The 19,398-nt window shown below is 44.1% G+C and overlaps 1 protein-coding gene across 1 annotated transcript in view; it reads left to right on the forward strand.

Annotated features, from left to right (window-relative positions):
- Positions 1–8,588: 8,588 nt before the first annotated feature.
- The window catches only part of LOC121545024 (rho guanine nucleotide exchange factor TIAM2), a 97,736-nt gene continuing 86,926 nt past the window's right edge, over positions 8,589–19,398 (forward strand). Inside the window, exon 1 of the mRNA XM_045209156.1 lies at positions 8,589–8,690. The gene's annotated coding sequence lies outside the window, so the exon portion shown is untranslated. The remainder of the gene's footprint in view (positions 8,691–19,398) is intronic.

A 19,398-nucleotide genomic window follows, 5' to 3' on the forward strand; every position in this document is an offset into this window, starting at 1 on the left:
TCTGAGCTCAGAGGCTGGCAGGGTAATTATTCCCTCTATGGGACTCAGTATAACTCGGCTGCCTCCAGGAGGACTTGGATGGGGTCTTTTATCACAAACAGCAGGATGGCTAGCTCACCAGCCCACAGAGCTGTCCGCACCTCACCTCACTCAGAGTTCAAGCCCAGTCAAAGATTCACACCTACCGCAATATCTGGGATGGCAAATTAACAGACAAAGAAAGGAGTAAGGTTTTTGAGTCGAGAGGGTAAAGAACATTAATCGTATCTAATTAGTATGGGTGTAGTATCTAGTTACCAAGGAGAACACTAATTTAAGTGAAGAGGGCTCGAATCGTACATTCAGAAGTACATAGTGAATAAGGTGAGCAGCAGTTTGATATTGCTCTGAGTGTGCTAGAGGTATTCAGCTACTCTTGGAAAATGGAAGTTCAATAAAAAAAATGATTTAGCTCTGAGCAGAAGCAGGCAGACGGCTCACAATCTCAGGAAAGGGCTCTGTTTGCAGATCAGTCTCTTAGGATGTTTGCAGAATGGTGGGGGTTTCTTATGAGTTCGCATGGTCATGTCTGCTATCACAGCCTGAATACAAGTGTGTGTCAATATTTCAGTCACCACAATTTAAACCCCTACTACTACACACGTGTGCACGTTCACTGTTAGTGACAGCCTTCTATCAGTTTCTGTGCATGGAATCTCTCAGTAGGGATCACTCCCCTATTCCCCTATCTAATGTGAGATGGCTGAAATATCAGTGAACACTTATCTCAACTATTTGCGTACGACCTTGTCCTCTGTATGCCAGACCGATACAGAGAGATGACATTGTCAGGGATGGTTGGTTTCTCCAACACTATTTAGGCTGTCAGTCTTATTAGTAAACCACCTCTCAGTGATCCTGTCCTTTGTCTGAAACGGACAGGCAGGTCTTAGGGAGAGGCCGGGGTTAGAGTTCAGGGTTCATCACCCCTTCCAGAGTTCAGCAGGTTCAGGGTGGAAGAGCAGAGGACTCTGGGACAGGAGCAGGGAGGTGACCGCAGTCAAAGAGACGATATTAACAAGCTTAACAGAGAGAGAGGGGAGGACTCAATCATATCTCTCTGCTGGCACAGGGTTGGGGAGCATATTAAACCTGCTCAGAGAGCGAGGGAGTGGGAAGGAGAGAAAGACAGGAGCGAAGGATGGAGAGAGGTGGGAAGATGCTGAGTAAGCAAGCAAGTGCTCAACACTACAGTAGGCTTGGAAATTGGGATATTCTAAACAAATGTTGCATGGCAAGACTGACAGAGAGGGATTGGCGATCCACAGTAGGACATTGGTGTCAGTCCTGCACCGACACAGTCACACACACACACACACACACACACGTATCCAATACAGGACCTCAGAACAACGAGTCTGTCGTGGTTTTTGAAGTAACAGTCTGTATAAGCTGCTTGTTATGCTCTCTGACTAACAGTGCCTCAGGGCATGCCACCTGGTGCAGCACCCTCTGAGCATAACGTTTCATTGTTTCCATTAGGGAATGGCTGTGTGAGCCCCGTCAGAGGCTGTCCCTTTCCCCTCACTGCGTTCACATAAAACACACAACTGGTGATTAGCCCTGGAGACGTGCTCATTTTGCTGTTTGTTTATAAGGGGCGGAGCAGATTGCCTCATGGGAATGGGACTTCGCTCAGCATAAACACACACTCTTAAAACGCCAACATCAACGTCCTCTGAGTCATTTGATTCATAAAAATATTGAGGTTACTGATGCAAAATCTGATTCTTTATACACAATTCCAGTTTCTAAGTCGAAAGTTATAGCATCTTTGCATGTTGTGCAATTGATTCAAACAGGAAAAGCCTTTTTTTGCTCAGTATTCCAAAAAGGATGGAGACCAAAGAAAACTCTCTGTCTGATTGGGAACCCTGAAGGTCAGTGTGTAGAGGTCTTCAGGAGAAAAGCCTGCCTTGTGATGCAATCAATTAAAGCCATATCTACCATCTCAATCTCAGTGCCCATGCTCACATGAAGCAGGAAATCCAATGTCGTGCTCATGAGTTAACCCCATGTGGAGTGCTTCAAACCACCTCCCCTCCCGTGGCTCGCTCCAATCTGGCATGTGTGGCTCGTCAATAGGGTTCCTCTACCCCACTGATGGGGATGAAACATTAATGATAATGTTTGTTAATGGCCAGCGGGCATCTGGGGTCCCCTGGGATCCCTTTCCCCCTCCATATTTAATCTGATTGGGCTTCCTTCTCCCTCCTTCACACTGATTAGTATCCATTTCCAATGAGCTCTGAGACTGGGAGTGCTGGAAATGGAAATGGCCGTCGTCAGTTAACGAGGCCTCAGAAATGTATCCACTCATCCGCTAAATAGAGACAGAGGAGCTTCCCTGGTTCCATCCTCTCTGAGGACTGGGGCTGAACTCTCTGAGGGGCTGAGGAATCCATTTGCTCTGGGATGACATCTGTGACAGTCAGGGCCTGTGGCTAGTAGTGTGACAGAAAGTAACAGGGCCTGATCTGGAGCAGATGCCATTAATGTAAGCCAGAGACTGACAAGCCAGAGTTGGTCTATGTCCTAGAGAGCATGGACGATTGAAAAACATGTCTATTCACACTGCCGCATTCTCCCCTCCTCTCAGCCTTACTCCATCCCCAGGGGCATTTTCTCCCATCATGCACTATGTATGTGGAAAACGATGCATGTGCCGGCACACATGGCATCTGCAAATGAGATGACGGATGAGTAATGGGATGACGTATTAGAGTAGTGCTGATGCTGCATATTGTCTACCCTCCCCTCCTCAACAGGTCGATTTATGACCAGACGCTCCTTGTCCCAGTCAGGTGGCCTGACAACAGGGACTTTCTCTGCGTGGGCTGCCTAGCATATTGATCGGGACGAGGAGGTGGGGTGGTAGTGGAGAGGGGCGGTGGTTAGCTTATGCATGAATAAACAGGTTTCTGCCCGGGCGTCTGTCTGCCGGCTGCACCCCTCCTTATACCCTCAGCCCATCCCCTTGTCCCTGGAGAGGTTGGCGAAAATGAGAAACATGAACCTGGCACACGCCAGCAGAGAGCTCGTCTCCAATAAGAGCAACTGTGAGGGGGGCAGAGAGGAGAGCGGGTCAGGCCTGGCTGGGAGGGAAGAGTAGACATTTGTCAAGCTGCTAGGGCCAATGTTACTGGAGGGGAAAGCTCTGTGCCCGATGAGAGGGAAAGGGCAGCAATAGGCTGCTGCAGTGGATCTGATGAATTGGCCTTCAAATACACAGGTTAAGTCCTGCTATATCTCCTACACGCATACAAAGATAACCACACACACACACCGGGTTGGAGTGAATGTCCCACACAGCGGTAGCCGCAGACCCTCGCTGCTGTTATTGGCTATCGGTCAGAGGAGAGGAGAGGAGAGTGGAGTCGGGTCCTTTGCCCTTCTCAAGGAGACTTAAGCGCAAGACACTCGCTCTCTTATCATCTGACTGAGTCAGACTGCCCAGCACAGCAGACAGCCAGCATAGCCCAGCGCAGCAGCTCCACCACTGGGAAGATAATCGGATTTCACAGCCTGAATGAAAACATTTCAGAGCCTCTTGTGTAGCACATTCATTATCTATTAACAGCATAATAAATAGGGTAAGAATTGGTTTGAAGACACAGTTGTATTAGGTATAAACACCTTTAAAATAAGCCTGTACTTATCTAAATTGTTTTCTGTTACGAATGTAGCTGAACTTGTTGGTGTTTCTAGGTTTTTTCAGACTGTAAACACAGTTGCCATGGACACCTCCACAATGCCTATAAACATGCAGGCTAGAGACAGGCTAGCCCAGGTCAGACCGTTATAGAGACCTGCTGGTGCCTTATTAACAACTAGCTCCTCCTGGTCAGTCAGTCATTTCCTATGTCTGTGAGGTGATCTGTCTCTGTGAGACAGACAGACGTGGAGGTTGAGTCATTACTCACTGTTTTCCATTGCCTCTGATTCTGAATTCACTTTCCATTCTTAGAGAGGATTTGATTCATTCTTCATTAGTGAAAGGGAAATTAACAGGGCCACAGTCAATTACTTTAATAAGGTAACTTAACAGGCCTCCGCTCTACTCATTTTGTATGGGTGTGAAAGTAGTGCTTAGCAGGAACTCTGGGTAATGGGGGTGGAGTGTTACTGTACAAAAAAAAACATACTGTCATAAAACAGAAGTCACAATTCTATCAAAACAGCACTTTACGTCCAGCCATTGCTTTATCTGTTTAGTCACTCAAATACCTACCCAGTTGAAATGCTCAATTTACCTCAAACATATTTTCCCTCTTTAGTGCAAGTCACTGTTTTACATTTTCCGTTTTCAAACATAATAGCCTTTTGAGGTTATTAGTTATTTTTAGGTTGTTGCTGCTCTTATTGAGTTACAATAGGGCATAATTGTGCCAATGCCTGATATGTTAAATCATATTAAGCTCCTACGTGTTTAGTGGAATTTAGCTCATTGGAATGAGGCTTGTCCAATTCTGACATAATGGAACCTCAGTTCCCAATCGCTGTTTATTTGCTCTATATGTCCTGTTGACTGTAAGCTTTGAATATTCTACTAACCCAATATTGGCTATGTGTCTATAGAGACACTGTATACGTGTGCCAGACCTGTTACACTAGCCCCTTATGGACTCCTGTGAACTAATAAACTATGTTGGGTTTATACAATATAAGTCATGTAACTAGAAGTTGGTTAACATGATAAGCTAGTCATTTCAACTCTCACGCTATCACTGACACATCTCCTAAGACACCAGCTATTTAAAAGGCTTCAAAGTATTTTGCTTTTATTGAAGTAACATTCTCTGGGCTCTGCAGTCTCTTTCTGAATCACAAATGGCCCTTATTTCAAGACTGAAGACTTTCTCATGCTAAATGTTATATTTGGATGTCTACAGGCCTCTGTGACGCTACAGGGATCATGTTGACTTATATATTAGCTGAGAGGGAATCAGGAAGGCCACTACTGTACATGGTCGTCAGGACATTTTTAGATTACTGAGTGATGTCATGGCCACACATCATGCTGACCACCAAACTTTATATTTTCTTTTCCCATTTTTGGACATGTCTGACCTGCTACTGTGTGCCACAGCATGAATGTTAAGGTCTAACGGCAAGACCAACAGCATTTTTCCGACGGGTAATTTCCAAGAGCGTCCATGGTAAAGTCATGTACCATAGGTTACCAGCAGTATTGCACTGAAACAGCATGGTACCTCCACTACAAAATTTCCCTCTAGAGACAATATCATATGTTTATAATGTAGTAGGCTTTGAGATCTCGACACAAGCAGTAAGGGTTACATTACAACTTGAGATTCTTATAAATAACTCAAACCTCCCAAAAAATCTTCCATTGATATAAATGCATGTGTGAGTGTATCTCTAGTCAGATCACGGCTCCAAGCCTGTAGTGTGGTTCAGGTGAATAGGTCACCTCATAACCATCAGACCTAAAAATATCATTGTACTGTATCTGCATCAATAACGTGACTTGTGGTATTGTGTCACTAGGGGAGAAGTCACACAAGCTTTCATTCTCTCTATCGCACGATCTCGCTCTCTGTCTCTGTCTCGCCTGTGTTAGTTATTGCTCCCACAACATGAGCACAGGGTATCAACATGAACACGTCCTCTCTCCCAGGCTCTCAGTAGTGACACAGTGATGGCTACAGTATATCACCCAGCTGACAGACAGGCAGCCCTCTGGACCAGACAGATCATGAGAGCCGTGAGAGCTAGGTCCATCAGGTCTCGGGGTGTCCTATTCACACTCATCCTGCTTATTGCGTATTTTTGTGTATTTTAACATGTATTTATGCATGGGTAGTTTTAAATGTGTTTATTGTATCTCAATGTGTATTGTGTACACAGGGCTTAATTGGAAAAGAGACCCTCGGTCTCAGTGTTGACTCCCAGTTAAAATAAAGGTTAAATACAAAATAAAAATCCATACAGTTTGATATGTCAGCCCTGACAGAAACCAAACACAATGAGGGATGTCACTCACTTACAAGGAAATCTACCACAGACACTGTCCTAAACCGTTTTACTGTACTGTACTGTACTGTACTTGAATGTCACTGTTGATAAGCTGCTTTGATGCACTTCGCTATTTGTCACCATTGATTCCTCATTAGTTGGCTCATTAGGAGACTGTAAGCTCTATCACTGGGATTGCATTTAAGACCTGTCTTGGTCAATTACATGCAAAAGGCATTTCGAAGGGGTTGGCTTTTACACCACACCCCTGGGTGCGTTCACAGACTTTGTACTGTTGTAGTCTATGCATAGATTCCTAGCTATGTCATTTGTAGTATACCGCAGATGCACAGAGGTTTTATATAGAAGGGGCTTTTTATACAGAATGCTCCATTTAGAAACGGGGACCCAGGCAACCAGTTGTTTTTGGGTGTGGTGAGTGACTTATGTGTCTGATTACAGTCATACAGTAGACACACCAGACCTGGGTTCAAATACTATTTCCGGTATTTCAATTCATTTTCAATGCATTTCAAAACCAGTACTCAACCTATATTTGAAAACTAGTTGTTGAATGTAAATACTCAAATATTTGGACTCAAATACACTCCCATGCATTTAACCCAGGTATTTGAAAATAGTATTTGAAAATACTTTCAAATTACAATTTGGTTGACTAATTGGTTTTTACAAATAACCATTCAAATACTCATACAAGTACTTGTTTTGGGCTGTGTATTAGAAAATACTAAAATACACAGAAAAATGTATTTAAATAACAAATACTCAAATACACATGTATTTTAACCCAGGCCTGACACACAAAGACACTCCCTTTGAAATGACTCTGCATCATCAGACAAAGGTCACTCATTTTTCCCAGATACCCTATTATATACTACATGATAAATTACCATGGCAATTACTGATAGTGAACAGCCCAACTATGGTGTAATAGTGAGTAATAATGACTGGATCACACTGTACAATAGCCACCGGCGAGAAGAGAAGGGTGAGAAAATCACTTAGCAGGGGGCTGCTCCCCTCCTGACGACCCTATTACAGCAGCCATAATTGGAGATTAAACTAGTGCCAGAAGTGAATGGTGGGACTGGATGTCCTGTGCCGGAGTCGTTCTCAAGTCTCAGCCTCAATTCAAACAGGGAAGGTTGATAGCTGGGGAGGGTAGACAGAGGTGTGTGCCTGTGCCTGTAGGGAGAGTGCTAACTGTCTAGCTGGCCTGGATTGGGACATGCCCAGGCTAAACCTTGTCCAGACCAGGACAGTGTTATTATCTGGGGACAGAGAAAGGGCCTGATAGGAGACAGGATGTCCATCAGAGCCTATTAGAGGTAATGAGATGCAGGGTGACTGTGAGCAGCCAGGAGCCCTCCTGAAAGCTGCCAGACGACAGCAGACAAAGGCTCTGCATGTCACTGTCCAGAATGGAAAATATTACAGGACATTACACATATAAAGGGGATCTGTGTCACATCATTTGTTGCCTATATGTTTTACTTATTATAACACCCATTATCTGTCAGTATATACATCAAGATTTCAATGACTATGTAATAAAGAAAATTGGTCCTATTTGAACCAATTATACACTGATTGTATTACTCCGAATAACAGAGCTACATTTTTTAAATTGTATGTATTCAGACATAACCTTTAGCGATTTATCATGTTAACATATTGTAATCCTTTTGGATTTCTAAGAGAGCATAATCAGATATCATATGAATAACATTATATAGCTAGTTTATTAGCCAGAGGGCTTTTTGTATAATCATGTAAATCGCCCCCATGGGCAGCTGTGTGCAGAATGATGATGGTCCTAAATTAAAGAGCAGAGCTAGACATACAGTATCTACCAGAACAATAGACCAGCCACAGATAAACATCTCCATTCAGACCTCAATAGCTGCTGTAAATAAGATGATATGCAGATTTCAGTACTTGTGGCTGCGAGGGAGGAGGCAAACATATAGGTGTGTGTTTGGTGGCAGTCGTGGCTCACAGCAGAACATGAAACACAAGGCCAGATAATGTTTATGAGCATGGGAGACCAGGAAGACCTGTCCTTCTGGTAGTGTTATCTGACAAGCATTTACTGCAGTTTACCTGAGTCACAGCCACATACAATGTATTGTTATCTATCTTCTTTGTCATTTGTCGTGAACAAAACATGTCTGTTTCCTTTTGGTGTGCTTATCTGTTAATCACACAAATGTTTATGTGACAGACAAGACACAGCTGTAAAAGGGATATGGAAAATATGTTCAGGCTGCACTCTGCTGGATTCTGCTTAGGGTCTTAGACAGCTGTAAAGTAGCCTTTATTACTAAGACAAGTTCTTTCAGTAAAAAAAAAAGAGTACCATGAATCAAAGTAGAGATGCATATGTTTCCATGTAATGTTGCATTTGCTCCATGACCGCTTGATAGTCTAGTCCAATTCTAGTGTCCATCAGCTAGAGGCGTGGTTAAGTCCCTCCACATCTGGGAGGAGTCCACTATCTTGGCGCTGGCGGTGACTCCTAACCTAGAGAAGAGACCCTGAGACAGCGCTGGTGTTAACAGCCAAATTACATAGAAAACTACGTGTAGCCGATGTTTATGATTTTACGAAAAATACGGAACACTATTCAACGAATATATTGTAAACCGGTAAGTTGATCAACGAACTTATTTTACTATTATTGTAAAAGAAGACGCGACTTCTTTCATTTAGTCAAGCGTGCGCGTCTCCACATCGTTCACACTAAACACATGATAGGCTAGTATTTCGTTGAATTGCGTTTCTTTGAGTTGCATTATTTCATGAATATTTGAAAATATTTCTGTAAACTTTTATGGAAACCAAAGTACTCAGTCATTGTAATTTTGCGCATTACAGCTGTTGCAGCAGTACCCAAACAATAAAGCTTTATACTTATTTGTGCATTAGCTACTAGCTGTAGACTAGCTGCTCACCAAGTGAACCTGAAAGTGACTATTTAAAAAAAGTTTTGTGGTGATCTCTCTCCCAAGAATGCGTAGATGTGTGTGCAAGTGTCCTTTCTTAGTGTACTTTCCACCACCACCAGAGTTCCTTCCCCTTGACCCCTTTGGTCTCTCTCATTCAACTAAAAGTTTAATCACTGGTGATTTGTCTGAGACAGTCTCTATATTTGCTTTCTTTCCATTCATCATTTGGCTTGTGTGGTTTAGAATGCATAATTTGAGTCACTTCAGGGTCTATACCAAATGATTCCTAGATTTTCTATGACAAACTTCAGTGTGCTGATTTTTTTTTAGCAGTGGTGGCAAAGTTAGGGGGGCGTAGTCAATCAAATCACATTTAGCAGATGTTATTGCGGGTGAAGCGAAACACCATAACTGCATTGAAATAATGGCGCAGTCTGACCAAATATTTTAGAGGCCTTCCTCTTGGCAGCAGAGACAACATTTTTATGTTTTAATGCTAATTTCCTGCAATATTATTTTGTTGTTGCCATGGGCAGAGAGACCCGTTTACAGTTTTAAAGCTAATTTCCTGCAATTCTACACATTTTGCCATGGTTTATGCCGTGTTCTTATGCTATATAAGTGACTCGAACGTTCTAACAAAATATCGCTGCTGCTAAGTGAATACTTTGCTGTAGGCCTTCATAATGATAAAATGCCACATGAGGAGCCCATAGTCAGTTGTAACTACATTTTTAAAAAACACTCACTTCATTGAAATAATTAGGCTATATGCAATAGCATTCTCAGTGCTTGACTTGGGCAGGAGCTCGCTGGCACCTCTAATTTTCTACGGCTTGAGTTCCTGCACCTCTTAAAGAATATTAGCTCAGACGTAATGTTCCTGCACCAAAATAAAAAAAAAGTACCAGCACCCAAAACGGAACCTATTTCAATCCAAGTCAAGCACTGGGCATTCTGCTATGCATAACAATGCCCCAATAGATCAGTGAAAATGCATTAACCTGTGACTATGAAAGGCCTGGGGATGTTCAACATGTAGCTGACATCAGTCTGAGAGGGTGTTTATTGTTTCCTTTTCTGTTTCGCTAATTTACGGGGCCAGAAATGCGCCCAGTGATGACCATAAACTTCCTGGTCCCTCCCTCTGAGTTGTGTTTGGGTTGATTTAAGGCGTCAGCATGCTTCAGTTCGGCTGGTGCCTAGCCAAACTCGGCTAGGCGAATCGAACGAGTGTGCTCGTATACTCCCCTTTAAAAGACATTTGCTTGAAAAACAATAATACTGTTTGTCCTATTTTGAGATGCCGTAGCCAGTATACACTTCTTCAAAATAGTCAGAATTAATCTAAGATAATTTAAGCAATCTGTCATTAATTTTGACGATTTTTCAGAGGAGATCTTAGTCGTGCAATTTTACATTAAAACTAAGATGTCTGGTGCAGTATTTCTCAATGAATGACATGAAGACTTTATTGAAGAATCCCTACTTTTGACCAATCACCGACGAAGGGGCGACGACTTCGGCTACAGACGTCGGCTTGCCACGAGAATTTTGTGTGTGCCCGAACAGCCGGGGGAAAAAGTCCAAAATGCCACAAAACTTTGTCATAATATATGCACAAACTCTTCCAAACTGTTTCGGCTGGGAAGCATGCCGACGCCTTTACCCTCTGTCTTTGATGTTGGGGAAGTGGGGTGGTGGCTGTTGCCCCGTGGAGGTGCTCCGGGGCCACAGAGGCAACAAAAGGGCCCCTGGAACCCTGTAGTGCAGGGCTGGCCAGAGCGAACACACCCAGGGAGCAGAAAGCAGGGACTGGAGGAAGGGCCAGGCATGCCTTTTGGCACAGTGGGCTCACTGTCATGGCAACCCAGCACCCTGGTGTCCGTTTGACTGTCACACACCCTCAGTACTACATGCTGCTGCTGCCTAGAGAAGGCTTTTCATTAAACCACAGGCTAATGTTTTACTGGGAGACTCCACTTATTATTGGTGTTTGTCTGTCTGAAGTCTCCTATGGAGTTATGAGTCCTTGTGGCGCATTCCATACAGGATTTACCCCAGTGTTTTACCCAAAAGGCTCAGACTTTTCTGTTTCCCTCTATGCGGGCCGGCACCCGTGTCTCACTGGGCCATGGCTCCTGCGGATCGGCTATCACTTGGGGCCAAAGCCAAGCCACTGGTACGTTTCAGCTTGCATTTACAAGCTGTTTTGATTATGCAGATGTTGTTGTTTCTGCTCTTCACAAGTCCTCACTGTCAGCCCTAGCTATGGAAACACAATTGCAAGAAGAGAAAAAATGTGCCCGAACAGCCGAAAAAACCCTTGCCGAAGTCCAAAATGAACAAAAACGCCACACAATGTCATCATAATATATGCACAAACTGTTTCGGCTGGGAAGCATGTGGACGCCTTAACGCTGATGTCACAGTTGAAAAGCAGCATTGGTACTGTATGCCTGGGTAGGGAACTGACCTGGCTGCCACTGAACATTTGCTCCTTGAGTTTTCACCCACACTCACACAAAGATGCATTTAAGTTAAACTGCAGAAGGGACCCCAATGCTTATTTAGAAGTTGTAAAGCTTGCATTAATGTCTGTCCAAAGAACATTGTCCAGAAATGAATGTGCAGTTCACTATTATCCAAGAATGTTTAGTGTTTGTTTATTTGAAGGGGTTTATATTTCAGCAGACAGCTCTACTCTACTCCCCTCCTAATGTTCTTTACACAGCACATGCTCATTGACATAATTGTTGTTATTGTCATGAGAAAATAGGAGCCAGCTCTTTCAGAGGGCATTAACAAAACCATAGGGTTAGAGACATGATCCGCATGCCTGGGTCTTTGTGGTTTTATTTTTTACAGCAGAGAAATGTGTGACCACAAGGAACATTGCATTCTATTTGTACTGCCCAAAAGGGTCTACAGTCAGAATTGCTATGGACAGAGTTCCATGATTTTCTTAATGGAAACATACCAAACCATATGATTGTTATTTTCGCTCACTTGATGTGACCTTTCAAGAATGGGATGTGGTCCCCTCGCATCTGCCCCTACCATTTGCTGTCAGAGTTGTTTACCTGTGACAAAGGAGTAAAGGTGGATTTACATTAGTAAAATATGTCTAGTGAGATCTATCTCTCTTCAACATCAGATTTGTTACTTTTCTGTTTGTACTATAGCCTTGGATGTGGTGTGAGCAAAGCCATATTCCTGCTTCATGTGTGAGTGCAGCTATTAGCATACCGTAAATACACTATATATATATACGTGGACACCCCTTCAAATTAGTGGATTCGGCTATTTCAGCCACACCCGTTGCTGACCGGTGTATCGAGTACACAGCCATGCAATCTCCATAGACAAACATTGGCAGTAGAATGGCCTTACTGAAGAGCTTAGTGACTTTCAACGTGGCACCGTCATAGGATTCCATCTTTCCAACAAGTCAGTTCGTCAAATCTCTGCCCTGCTAGAGCTGCCCCAGTCAACTCTAAGTGCTGTTATTGTGAAGTGGAAACGTCTAGGAGCAACAATGGCTCAGCCGGGAAGTGGCTCACAGAACGGGACTGGCGAGTGCTGAAGCACATAGCACGTAAAAATTGTCTGTCCTCGGTTGCAACACTCACTACCGAGTTCCAAACTGCCTCTGGAAGCAACGTCAGCACAAGAACTGTTCGTCGGGAGCTTCATGACATGGGTTTCCATGGCCGAGCAGCCACACACAAGCCTAAGATCACCATGCACAATGCCAAGCGTCGGCTGGAGTGGTGTAAAGCTCACCACTATTGGAATCTGGAGCAATGGAAACACGTTCTCTTGAGTGATGAATCACGCTTCACCATCTGGCAGTCCAACGGACAAATCTGGGTTTGGCGGATGCCAGGAGAACGCTGCCTGCCCCAATGCATATTGCCAACTGTAAAGTTTGGTGGAGGAAGAATAATGGTATGGGGCTGTTTTTCATGGTTCGGGGTAGGCCTCTTAGTTCCAGTGAAGAGAAATCAATGACATTCTAGACAATTCTGTGCTTCCAACTTTGTGGCAACAGTTTGAGGAAGGCCCTTTCCTTTTTCAGCATGACTATGCCCCCGTGCACAAAGCAAGGTCCATACAGAATTGTTTGTCAAGATCGGTGTGGAAGAACTTGACTGGCCTGCACAGAGCCCTGACCTCAACCCCATCAAACACCTTTGGGATGAATTGGAACGCTGACTGCGAGCCAGGCCTAATCACCCCAACATCAGTGCCCAACCTCTCTAATGCTCTTGTGGCTGAATGGAAGCAAGTCCCCACAGAAGTGTTCCAACATCTAGTGGAACGCCTTCCCAGAAGAGTGGAGGCTGTTCTAGCAGCAAAGGGGGGACCAACTCCATATTAATGCCCATGATTTTGGAATGAAATGTTTGACGAGCAGGTGTCCACATACTTTTGGCCATGTAGTGTACCATGGTATATAGACAAACAAAAAAAGAATAGCAATTCAAATTATACAGGATCTTCTCATCCAAACCATATTGCACATAATGTTGCACACTGGATTAATCCAACGATTCACACATGTGTGGATATTTTAAAAGCCTTCCATTTTCCAGAGGTAGTGTGGGAGACATCTCTTAAAGAGAGATTTTAGTCTAGATATGTCTCTTTACACTACACAAGTATCTCTCCTGGACCTAGTTTGTGTCGTCAAAGTCGTGTAGTGTAAAGAGACCCTAAAGTGTTGTTGTAATGTTACCCTCTCACTGGGTGGAACATATGGTCTCGAGAGGCATCTGCAACTCATCGCTCAAATTAATTAACTTAATCAGTGTTGACACACTATGGAGCAATAAAATAATTAAAACAAGCATTTTACACATAGAAAAGTTATTTCCTAATACATAGTGTGCTCATGTTTGTATTATCTGTTAAAGCTGAACCTATTTGGCTAAAGGGAAAGGAGCTATGGACTTCAACAGATAGTGTTTTAGGCCTATGTCAAGCTAGACATCTTGATGTATGGTTGTTCTCCTCCCCATAAGCCAGTTGGAAGGCTGTGTGCTGCGACTGCCCATCGTTAATTCTGAAGTGCTAGCAACTCTCAGAGAAACACAAATGTTTCATGTCTTCCCTCTGCACATTTTTCTCCATATAAGGGGGTCTGGCTGTGAATTATCAGGCGTTGGTAATATCTGTGCTTATTGTCACATTCCGCACGGCAGGAGAAGGCCTTTTACTGTCTGTAGGTAGAGGCACTGTTAGGGGAAACACATAAGCTCTCTCCCTCTCTGCTGTACACCCTGACCCTTACACAATGGAAAACGACCCTGTTTCTCTACTCTATTATTGTTGATAATCTATTCAAGGCAATTTCAAATGTTACACGATTGGACTAATGTACAGATTTATTTGAGCTACTTGGCTACCATGGAAAAGCATAATGGCCTGTATATTGCAGTTTTTTCCCCTGTGGATGAAATTATATTTGGCCTTTGAGGCAATGGGAGAAGTGTGGCATGTGTGCATGTTGGTTGGGAGGGTAGGACAGCAGTGTCTGGAGTAGAGCTATTAAAAGCAGGTGAGCTCAGGCTGGTGACAACAGTGTCCTGGCGGGGACTTCACCAGCGGCCTGGCCACCAGGCTGCCATACTGACAGGCAAATGACTGGCATGACCACCATTTCCTGTCCGTTGGCTCCCTCCCATCACGAAAAGGACACGGGACAACAAACCATAGTTTGTCATTGGCTCACTCATAGGGGCGGATGTACGGACCCAGATTAAGCCTAATTCTGGTCTGAAAAGTCCTTTCAAATCAATGGAGAGTCTCTCTTGTAAGATTCAAAATCTTCAATTTAAGATTTGAAAGTGCTTTTCACTCGAGGGGTAGGCTTAATATCCGTCTGTGAAACAGCCCTATTGATTCCTAAAATGACTTCTGCGAAAGGCCTTGTGTACCAGATGCCCTAGGACTAGGGTTTCTATTAATTTCATTTTGTTCATTGGTCAGACCGTTAAAACATGACCACAATGAAAGATTAACCCAAGGATTTCTTCAATACCTGCCGGTCCTCTATCCTGCAGCATGACTCTTTACATTACAGATGATCACAAATTCTCATCTATGTCCCCTCACATCCATTACCTGTCATAACATGGTAGATCATCTGAAAATACAATCCCAAACCAAGGCTATAGACTTCAGCTATGGAGTGGCAGCTAATGTAACTACAATGTAATATATGTGAGATAAGGCGTAATTTGTCACTGTGGTAAAAGCTCTACTTCAGCAGCAGGACTTCAGGTTGATATACACGCTGCAGTTATGGCTGAGCCCATACATGGTCAGCTCCACATGGTAACAATGGGATAGGGTTGGGGTATTGTACTGTAACGTTATGACATCCTGAGGGCTACAGGTAACAGCCATAAGGGTGCCTTGTGTTCCTCATCCGGTCACCACGCGGTCGTCTCTCAGGGAATCCAGGGGTGTAATACAGATAATGAGTAGCACAACCACTAACACAGGCGTGATACGCGCTGCATGCATATACTTGTCATTGCCAGGTGCGTGTTTGTGTATTTTGTGTGTTTAGGTTTGAATGTGTGTGTGACTGTATGGTATGTGTTTTTGTGTGTGTGTCAGGGAATATCTAAATATATGAACACTAGTCCAGACAGGATGAGGAAAGACAGTTGGTAGTTGCCATAGTGCACCCCCATCCCTGTTTCCTAAGCTACTTTACCAGTCAAGCACAACAATGGTAATTGTGATTGATCTAGCCTAACCCTCCACTATCCATCAGGCCCCAGTGACCATCTACCTCTATTGGAAGAGTAAACACAGCACAGCTGGGACGCTATTGGCTGAAGGGCTCTGTTAGGCGCCATGTGTTGTCCAGTATTGTTCTATGTAATGGATGCAGATGATGAAGTCCAGGGTGCTCTTCCCACCTGCTCATCAGTGGGGCTCTGATGACCTATCTCCATCGACTCACCCTGTCTTATCTCCACCATCAAGGCTAAGAGCAGACGATACCTCTAGTAATAAAACGGACCAAAGTAAACTGTCACGTGTAGGGCTACTGATGGGGGTTAATGATAAAGACTGGTTTTGTTTTGTCCATCACCTACCATGCAGATCAGCTTGCATGAGTCTTCAGCTCAAGGGTTATGGCTGTTTTGGAGACACGTGAAGTGCTGTGGAGACTGGATGAGAGCTTGGCTGCAGCAGCAGCAACTCGTGTGGAATGTGAGATGCATTTTCAGCCTCATTAACGTTGCTCTCTCTCTCTCCCTCTCACATTAGCAGCTTAGTTTGATGCAGGAGTGAAAGCTCCTTTTCCCCCCCAGTCTCAGGCTTTGTCATTCAGTCATTTGGCGTCATACCAATGTAAAGAGTGAAGGCCTTGATTGCTCTAGGTCACCAGCAACCCTGACATCTAAACACTGAATTAGCTCAATTAGAATTCTATAAAGGAGCAAAAGGTATCCAAGTCATGTTTCCTGGAGAGATACTGTCTTTATGGATGGTTTGGCCTGAAGCTCAGCTGCTGAGGGAGAGCCTGTTTGGCATTGGAGGAGCTTCAAGTAAAATTATTGCATAGATGGCTAGTTTAGTTTGCTTTGGCTTACAAACACAAAAACATACTGTTAGAAATGTTGAGAGGCATTCATGGGAAACGGGAGCTGTTAATGTGTATTTGTGTGGGTGTGTCTGTCTGTGCCCTCCGGATGTCAGAGGAGAGCGGCCCATCCTCTGGTTCTCACCACAGTCCACTTGTTTCCCTTCTCCTCACGGCTCAGCATGCACTGTCTGTGCCAAGGCCCAAGGCTGACCTCTTCTATAAGCGTTACATAAGACCAATTGACTCTATATCACTGTTCCCTGGCCAGCAGGACACAGCGGGCTGGCTCATAGTCTCTATACATCCATACCACCCTGCTCTACCCTCGGCTGGGTTCATTTTCTCAGCAGTTGCAGGTGTGAAGGGAGAACATTTAGTTAGTTCTTCTCCAGGAATGAATGAGTCCGTACCAGCTGAGCTGAGCCAGGAGAAGGTGTTCTGGATAAGTGGAGACAGATTTTTTTCTTGATTATGTTCGGAGTGCTACTGTGTGACAGAATATATTTTAGTCTGCACTCTGCAGTGCACGCAGTTCACCTGCTGAAATTGTATTCCACTTCATTTCAGCTACCACAGGAATTGTTCTCATGTAATTAATGGCTCTTGTATCTCAAATGATTTGTGTTCCAGATCAACAGAGTTAGGAAGGGAAGGGTGCTACCTTTAAACAGAATCAACTGGGTAAATATTACCATTGGCAGGTCCCCCTCCTGTTGGTGTCCAGCAGTGGAGGATCGTGCTGAGCCTGGGTGTTAGGCCTACCTTGATTGTGACTGACCCAGCCATTGGTGCAATATTAATGAATCTCATACCCTCAATTGATGTCATCACAGACAGCCGAGCACTTCCATTCTAAATGCCATATTTTAACATTTTAGTAGTCTAGCCAGAGAGGGTTCACTGCCGTGTCACTATTTAAGAAGTGACGGCTCTGCTTTGTGCCCTTTCATTGCCATAACAGTACAGTAAAGAGTAGACATTAACAGTACGTAACAGTACGTAACAGGTGTGTGTGGTGTATAGTAGCACAGTGCAGTATATGCCAGGCTATTCCTGTCTGTCGACATTCAGCCGTCATTTGAGACGGTGGCTCCTAATCTGTAGCCACTCAATCCTAAAGTTGTTAAAGGTATGAGGGCAAAGAAAGAGAGAGCCTCCTTTATCGACTGTCCTCCACTGCTCAGTCCAGCCACTGTCCCTTTAAGAGCAGAATGCTCACCTCTCGCTGAGAAGCTTGCAGTTAGTTGGAAGTGTCCATGCATTTGTGATGTAATACCCCCCTCTGCCCAGGCCTGACACTCTGCTGCCTCTAAGGATTAGTGGCTACTGGTCGTCTCTCACAGTCCCTCGTGGTTTGGTCCACACTCAACAGGCCCTTTGTTGGCAGCTCCAGATGGGCCGGCCTGGACGGGGGGACGGGGGGGACGGGGGGGGGTGTGAGGACACAGTGCCTTCAGTTTAGCCTGGCTCTTTTGGGGAAAGGAAGGACTGAGTCACAGGCGAATATATATTTTTTCATATCCTGTGTGCAATTAAGCAACTGCTGGCCATTGGAGAAGTGTGTGACTGAGAAGTGTGTGACCGTGTGTGTTTTTTCTAGTGAGAGAAACCCTCTCTTCAGAAGTGGTAGTAATGAGTGTGTGGGGAGCAGCAGTAGCACATGTTGTTATGTGGCACTGCTTCTAACTGCATTCCAACCAACTGAGAAATAGGGACTCTGTAAAACCCTGTGGCCTACCATGGACATCCCCTATGTAGATGGAACGGCTGTCATCCAGCCATATGGCTGTGGTTGCTATCTCCTCAATCCTCTGCTTCTCAATGGAAACTCCATTGCCAACTATGCTAAAAACTTTTTCTGAATTCTTTCATTTTGTGTGGTTCATACCCTCAGAACTTGTCTTCTTTTACCAATACAGATTACTCAACTGCAGTGCAATCCCAGATGTGTTTGTGAATGAACAGCAGACTGTTTACTAAGGATGCGGGAAGAAATCGATACAGTTACATATCGGGACATTATTTTTGACATATTGTATCATATCATTTTGACAATATCAGAATATTATTTTTGTGCTAGTTGGCTGTACCTGCACCAACACATAGCTTGTTCTCCATCTTCTTTTTAAATAGGGAGCCAATTTGTTTTCAGCACTTTTATTTCCATGACTGATCAAAACTCACTTTCTTGACCCTCTGCAGCAGACATATGGTGAGCAATATCTAATCGCAAATAAAATCACAGTATCGAATCACAATACATATAGAATCGTGAATTGCAATACATATCGTATCGGCACTTAAGTATTGTGATAATATACACTGCTCAAAAAATAAAGGCAACACAATGTAACTCCAAGTCAATCACACTTCTGTGAAATCAAACTGTCCACTTAGGAAGCAACACTGATTGACAATAAATTTCACATGCTGTTGTGCAAATGGAATAGACAACAGGTGGAAATTATAGGCAATTAGCAAGCCACCCCCAATAAAGGTTTTGCAGGTGGTGTCCACAGACCACTTCTCAGTTCCTATGCTTCCTGGCTGATGTTTTGGTCACTTTTGAATGCTGGCGGTGCTTTCACTCTAGTGGTAGCATGAGACGGAGTCTACAACCCACACAAGTGGCTCAGGTAGTGCAGCTCATCCAGGATGGCACATCAATGCGAGCTGTGGCAAGAAGGTTTGCTGTGTCTGTCAGCGTAGTGTCCAGAGCATGGAGGCGCTACCAGGAGACAGGCCAGTACATCAGGAGACGTGGAGGAGGCCGTAGGAGGGCAACAACTCAGCAGC

This window comes from Coregonus clupeaformis, chromosome 29 (genome assembly GCF_020615455.1).
Source record: "Coregonus clupeaformis isolate EN_2021a chromosome 29, ASM2061545v1, whole genome shotgun sequence".
In the NCBI taxonomy this organism is placed as follows: domain Eukaryota; kingdom Metazoa; phylum Chordata; class Actinopteri; order Salmoniformes; family Salmonidae; genus Coregonus; species Coregonus clupeaformis.